Here is a 7,603-nt window from a genome sequence, read left to right as displayed (position 1 = left end):
GGATTCTATAAATTCAACGTGGAATTGAATAATGGTTCCCTTAAGGGTTAGCTTTAGGAACTAAAAGGTTATTAAGCTCAAATTAACATTCACTAGTAAAGTTAAGGGTACTTCAGAAAACAAGAAATAATTAATGACGTAAAATGGTGATCTTATCCCCACTTTAATTAAGAACCATTAATAGATGATTGAATTGTATGTAATGATTAAATCGATTGACATTTTTTTATCTTTAAAAGTAAACTGTAAATAAATATCTATAACTGCAAGAGTACAGTCTCATATTTTTAGTGGAATTATATTGAGATTAATAAATTAAAAATATTTAATTGATAATATAAATTTATTGGAGCTTGAAATATAGGTCCATAGGTCCCTGAGGTGACTCTATAAAAATTGTTCAAGGTAAGAGTTGAAACTGGACAAATCAATGGAATGGCATATTAAATAGAAATTAAAATTTTTGAAATTTATAAATAATAAAAATAATTAGTTTTTTATTTATTCAAAAAATGTTAAAAATAAATATAATAATTCTAATTGGATTTGAATTGGTTTATAAATTTCTTCAGATAATCAAAATATTTATCTGATAAGGTTGATTTTTCACTTTTTTAGATATTTTATCATTTTTGAATAAATATATTATTAAATAAATAAATAAAATGAACAAGACACATGCCCTGAAAAGGACATGTGTTACACACTTGCACTGTGACTAGTGTGTAACAAGACCTAAGAATCATTCAGGGATATTTTATTTATATAATTAATTTAAATATTAAAATTATTTAATTTTTTAATTTTGTATTATGAATTTAATTCAATTATCAAAACAAGAGAAATTGGTTGAAATAGACCCCTTTTATAGTGCATTTTGCAGGACAACCTACTTTCAAAATATTTTAGCCAAATGGCCTCTTTTTTAAATGAATGGGTATAATTATACCCATTTACCCTTTCATTTACTTTTACTTTGACAGAAAAAAATAAAAAAGAAATGCTAATAAAGAAAAATCCCTAATGTCATTTTTCCCAAAATCCCCTAAATCGTAAGCTCCTCCTTCACGCACAGCTCAGGCAGTCGTGTCTTCCCCTTCACGCACGGCTCACGGCGGCCTCCTCTGCTCACAGCGACGCAGGTATGCGACCCATCCCTCCACCTCGTCTCTTTATTTTCTCATTGACCCGAGCAACCCATCCCTCCCTCTCCTCACTCACGGCAAGCCACCCTTCCTCTTCTCCTTCATTCACTCTTCTCCCTCCCTCTCGTCTCTCTATTACTCTCTCTATATATAAGTGTAAATGTATTTTTTTTTTAATTTATGTGTTGTTTAATAATTTTTAAGAATTTTATTGTTTACATTAAGATATTTCATTTATGCATGAAAGATGTTTGATAAAATGATTGAGAGAAGCATAGTATTAGATTATTGTTTACATTGGCTAAAATGTTATTGCTTTTTACTGATTTTTAAGAATGTTACTGTTTACATTGAGATATTTCATTTATGCATGAAAGATGTTTGATAAAATGATTGAGAGAAGCATAGTATTAGATTGACTGTGTTGTAGTAATTTTTGGTGAAATTGATGATAAAATATCAAAGCATGCTTCTTTTTGATTACTTAATGATGTTTAGGTTCCTCTTTTGGGCTCTTTACATTATTATTTGGAATTCTACATATTACTAAGATGAGGTTTTTGGTTTGGTAATTGCAGTTCTGTTACAAAAAAGGTAGAGTCCAAATAAGTTACAGCAAAGAGTTTTTCAACAACATTTATCTTTGTTGAAGTACTTATATTTTTAAGGATTGTTATTTGAAGTACCATTAGTCTATATGTGTATATATATATATATTGTCACTAACATTAATATTCACATCTTAGCTTTCTTACTGGTGCATGTTTTTTGGTTTCCTACAATGAATTGTGATTTCTGAACAAATCAATTGGGATATTTAATAGAATAGGAACAATGCATGACTGAATGTATTGGGCTAGAGTATTTGATTGTATGTTTTTCATTAGGAATATATAGTGACAATAAGATTTTGAGCATGGTTTGTGAACGGGTTAAATTGGTTGACTCGGTTTTTGTAATAGGTACTCAATTTTGGACAGGTTAGTTGTAAATTGTTTGTCTCATTTTTTGTAATAGGTAGTACTTGTCTCAGGTCTTGCTGAATATTTTTATAGGTAGTATTATTACAAGAAAAATGGTATCTGGAGCACTTCATTAGTGGCATCTCCTAAAAAACAATCAATAAAAGAAGTAACAGAATAGTCTCCAATGACATCGGCCTCTCCTCCAACTCAAGCAATAGAAGAAGCAATTAGAAAGTCTCCACAAAAATCATCTTTTCTTCCAATACATGTAAGAGAAGAGACAAATGAAAATATTCATTGAAACCATCACCGCTATTGTCTAAGGTATATAAATAAATAATAGAATGATATCATTGTTGGATAATTAAGAATAATAATATAATTGATTCATAATGTTATAATTTTACATGTGAAATCTTTAGACATAAGACCGATATTGATGGAGAATGAGCATTTTACAAGTCCTGTATCTGTAGCCTACAGGATACAAGTGTTGAGGAATATACAAACATTACTTTGTTATGTAGATTTGGAAGCATTCACAACTTCTTATTTTTGTCATCTTCTTAAACTAATCGATCTAGCGAAGAGTAGTTGACAGTTGATACATTTTCTTTTACAGAGGCGGGTACAAACTAATAAAGAAAATGAGTTATGGTTTGATATTGATAGTCAGCCTGTTAGGTTTTCAATGCATGAGTTTTCATTGATTAGTGGCTTTACTTGCGGAAAATTCAATGACCCAAACTTGAGTAATCTAAGAAAGGGTAATAGGCTTAAAAAAGAGTATTTTAGGGACATAGAAGGACACATTACTCTTAAAGATTTGGAAACTATGTTTGTAGATATGAGTGAGGAAAATCTAGCAGGGGAGTTGAAAAAAAAAAGAAGAAATATATAAAGAAAAATCGGGATCATTTGAGACTTGTTTTGCTATATTGTTTGGAAGGAGTAATGCTTGCACATGAGCTTGCACAACCTATATGGGAGGAAAACACGGGTATTGTTGAGGACTTGGATGTCTTTAACAAATATCCATGGGGTAGGTTATGTTATAATCTCACATTAGATAGTTTGAAGACGAATTTGAAGAAAAAGTCTATTAAGTACCAAAATAAGGTTGGTGGGAAAAAAAGCAAAGAATCATAAAAATTATACGGCTTTCCTTATATTTTTCAGGTTAGTTGTTTAATATATTTCAATGAATTTAAACATCAGTATCTTGTCTTTAGTTTGTCTAATTTATCTCTTTTGATTTTTGGTTTTTTAGGTTTGGATTTATGAAGCAATATTTTTACTTGGAAATTTATTTGCAAACCAAAAAGAAGGAAATGCGACTCGTCGTTGCTTACATTGGGGAGCAAAAGAGCCCGAATACAAAGAGATTAATCAGGCATTGAAGCTTACTCATGGAAAAGTAAGTCAAAATTAACATTTTGGTGATGTGTGAATTTAATTTTAATATGGGTATGGTAAATTTAAGTCGTTATATGTTTGTTTGACAGATTGACGTACATAATATCCTCCATGCTTCTAAGTTAGAGAATTGCCAACCATACATGAAGGATTTTGAGTTATTGAATGATGAAGCTGATGACTTAATTGATACCTTTGTTAAAAAACTTAAGGTTTGCAGTCCTGTTTTGAGTGAATACAATAAGGAAGAAGAGAAGATTGATGTTTCAGATGATAAAAAAATGTGCCCTTCAGCTTCAAATGTCAATCCAAATCAGAATTTGGGCAATGTGATAAAGTTATGGGTTTATTTGTAGAAGAAAATGAACGCTCATTTTGATGAGTTGATGAAGCGACAAGATGAAAGGGACTCCAAATTGGACTTGGTGTTATCAATGATGGTTCGTAGTTCTGGTTGTAAATCTAATCAACCTGAGTTTGAGTTGGAGGCTAAACATATTGGCATAAAAGTTGATGGTGGTGAGTGCGGAGATGTGTACAGCTATGTCACTCCACCTACTTTTAATGGCGATGATGTTGTTTGCAATAGCGAAAATGAAGTTGAGGTCACATCTCCTCATCCTAGGCTCCTGCCTGATGACACCATATACAAACCCAACAAAAAGGAGAAAATTTAGAAAAGGTGAAGTGTTCAAAGTTGATCCATTTCGCAAGGTTGACGAGCACAAGGAAAAGGCTTTTATGAAGTGGTTCAATGAGAACAACACAAGGTACATTAATTTATTATTTTTCCTTGCATTATGATTGTCTTTACAGGCCTAAAACAATTTAAAAATTGATGTGTGCAGCATGTTAATTAACTGTGGAACCAGCAGCTCCCAAAGGAAATACTTGGAACAGTTATTTACCCCAGCAACATGGTTGTCTACTGATGTTAGTATAATTGTCTTTTAATTTTACTTGTTCAAATATTATAAATGAAAATTTTCCTATGCTACCCTTTATAATGATATTACTAATGCAGCATATAGATGAGGCTTTATGGGGCATGAGAAAAAGGTCACAAAAGTATCATGACCTTTTTGATCAGAATGTCGCCATTCTTGATGAATTATTTTCTCAGTGGCTTTGCGGACATTGGGAGAGTTCAATTTAGGTAACAATTACAAGGACTTTTTATTTGATGATGTTTTTATTATGTATGTTAATGGTGAGAAACCACTTAGAGGAAAGGCTAGGGAGAATGTTCACACACTTTACACACCACTAAATATCGAAGGCAAACATTGGGTGTCTTTGTCAGTCAAGTTGGAAAAGTGGGAGATTGTAGTGATCGACAGTAATATAAACCTCACACCTGATCGAAAATTGGGCAAACACTTGGAGCCTTTCTGGTGCATGCTACTGTACTTGCTTCGTCAAAGTGGTAAGTTTATGGGTCGTCTTCACAAAATTCTTGAGCCATTTACATGTCGAAGGTTGTGTGACATTCCTCAAGACCAATCTAGGTACTTCATCCGAACATTTGTATGTGGTTTGATTAATTTTGAACGAGTTATATAATTGTAATTGCTTTATGCATCGGAGATTGTGGAATATTTGTCATCAAGCATATCCTCCTTGTTATTAATTCATGTTGTTGTTACTTAAAAGTGTATCCTCTTTCCACTCCATCTATTCTCAACATCCCAGTTCTTCAGCATATTCAACAAAGCCAAACTTATTTGGTAACTTTCTTCCTTATTATCACCATATTCCTTAGAATTCTCGCCTTGCTTCCTTTCTTGAGTCAACTAACTTTGGAAGTTCTGCTGGATGTGCTGATCCAAGTTATTCTGAGAAACATTTCAACTAAAGCTCTAAGATTGCTAAATTTTACGTCTTAAATTTTGTGTGAAAATACTTATATCAAGTAATTGTTGGCTTCCCATCCATCTTTCGTGCCGTATCCAACTGTGCTCCACCATCCTTTATAGTTCAAACCTCCATGCCTATCATGTGCGCGATTAGGATTTCCTTCTCCTATCGGCTAATCCAAGTGATGACAATGCATGGTTATCATCCAACCAACCTATCAATTATCTCCTAATGACTCGACTAGTTCTCCAACATCAAAGATTGTTAATTCTGAAACCTTCACAAGTGGCATTCAATAGTCCTTATGGCTATGATTATATCAATGACATTCTCATTGTCGCGTACAATAGATAGATCTCCCTTGGTCTGAGTATAATCCAAATCATCGTAAAGAGCTGGATGTTCTCTTTGTGTGTTCAGGTGATCACGCAAGTCGGAATGTGGGTTGTAGCAGAGACTTTGTATAGAGCTTAACTGATTTCTTATGTCGCTCTCGTGCCTGTAGGAATTCAGATTATGAGCATTTCTGGACCTGCCTATGCGCTGGCTCTCTGTCCAATAGCTCTCATCCGCAAAGCTTACAGCTTGTGGTTAGGATTGAGGAACTGGATTATTGGCACGAGATCGCGAGACATAAGTTTCTTCTGAGGGGGTAGGATTTTTCCTACTGCTTCCTTGACCTGGAGCATTCCTCTATGCGCGAGGTAGTATCACGTGTCGAATTGTCGATGGATGATGCCTTATTGGTGAGACTATCCTTGTTCCATCAGGGTGCACTAGATTAGCTTGTCCTTAATCTATTGCAATATCCCGGGTTGGAGGAAGTACGAACTCATTTCTCTGTGCCTGAGTTGTTGGTCAAGACACAGGTGGATTTTTTGGGACGTCTACTCTCCATGAAACAGTTTCAGTTTTCCCTATCTGTCTAGGCTGATTCCTGAAGTGAAATTTGAATTATTATTCCTACATGGATTGGCAGGTTGAGTATTTCGCGGAGTCCATTCAAAACATACGTAACTTAGGTTCACAGTTCAGACAGAACGACTGATATTAGGTCGATTATTCCTGTGGGGACTGTGGGACCCACTTTTCCTTCTTCCGATGTTAGCATTAGTTGCAAAAGGGGGTAATTGAGCTAAAATCTTCGCAACTTGCCTATTAACATAGGAGAGATGGCTCCTTAGCTGAGCATTCTCCATTTCAATGGTGATCACTTATTCAAGATTGGGATTCAGTGGGCGTGAGGCTGAACTTCCAGCATCGTCCTGGTCCACATGTTATTTTCTAGGACGACGTTGTGTGGATGTACCTTCTCCAGTGAGGATGTTCATACGGTGACCTACCTGATCATCGATTTGCTTTGTTTCGTTGTCACGCATGGAATGAGTGACCTCCATGATGATTGATGGGTTGAATATCGTGCGAGGAATCAAGCCTAATTTGCTATCAATGAAAGCACCAATTTGTTGGCGCAGTTTTTCCACAATAGGTGATTTAGAAATCCGACAATAGAGAGACTAGACTTTTAATAAACTGAATAGAAAGGAATGACAAAAAACAATAACAAAAAATACTCACATGATTTTATGTGGTTCAGTGGTTAAAATCCACCTATTCCACGAGTCATTCTTATTGATCTCCTTTGGACTCTTGATGAAATTGTTTATGACAATTTCAGCAAAGTTTTGGCATACAGAAAGTGGATCCCCTTTTCTATCCGTTCCTCTTGTATTTATTTGAGATTTGCGTGGACATCTTTGGGTAACCGTGCATTAATATGGTAACTTACAATTTTGGGTAACTTCCCATTTACATAATATATAATTGCCTATTAATTCTATACCTGTTATCTTCGGCAATAAATAAATAATAAAATCTAGGAGTTTATTAGGCGTATAAGGAATCTCCGAGTCTTTTGAAACCCTTCATTGTGCGTCATAGTTAGGCTTCTACGAGTTGAAAACACTCCTCGAGCTGGGTGTTGTTTGACCAATCTGAACTGACACGGGTCATGTTCAGAGTTTCACAAGGGCGATCCAGGGCGATGAGTTCCTCAAGCTGCTCACTCCAGAGTAAATAAGATACTCTTTATATGTACATTTTCATCTTACGTTTGTTTGCCAGCTGTACCCCGTGCTGAGTAATTCAACTCGTATTTTTGGGGTACAACATACATAATGAATAAAATAGTTAGAAACATATTAAAGTACGGAATCTTTA

This window comes from Humulus lupulus, chromosome 2 (assembly GCF_963169125.1).
Source record: "Humulus lupulus chromosome 2, drHumLupu1.1, whole genome shotgun sequence".
In the NCBI taxonomy this organism is placed as follows: domain Eukaryota; kingdom Viridiplantae; phylum Streptophyta; class Magnoliopsida; order Rosales; family Cannabaceae; genus Humulus; species Humulus lupulus.
The sequence above is the reverse complement of the archived record's forward strand: the minus strand, read 5'-3'. Positions refer to the sequence as shown.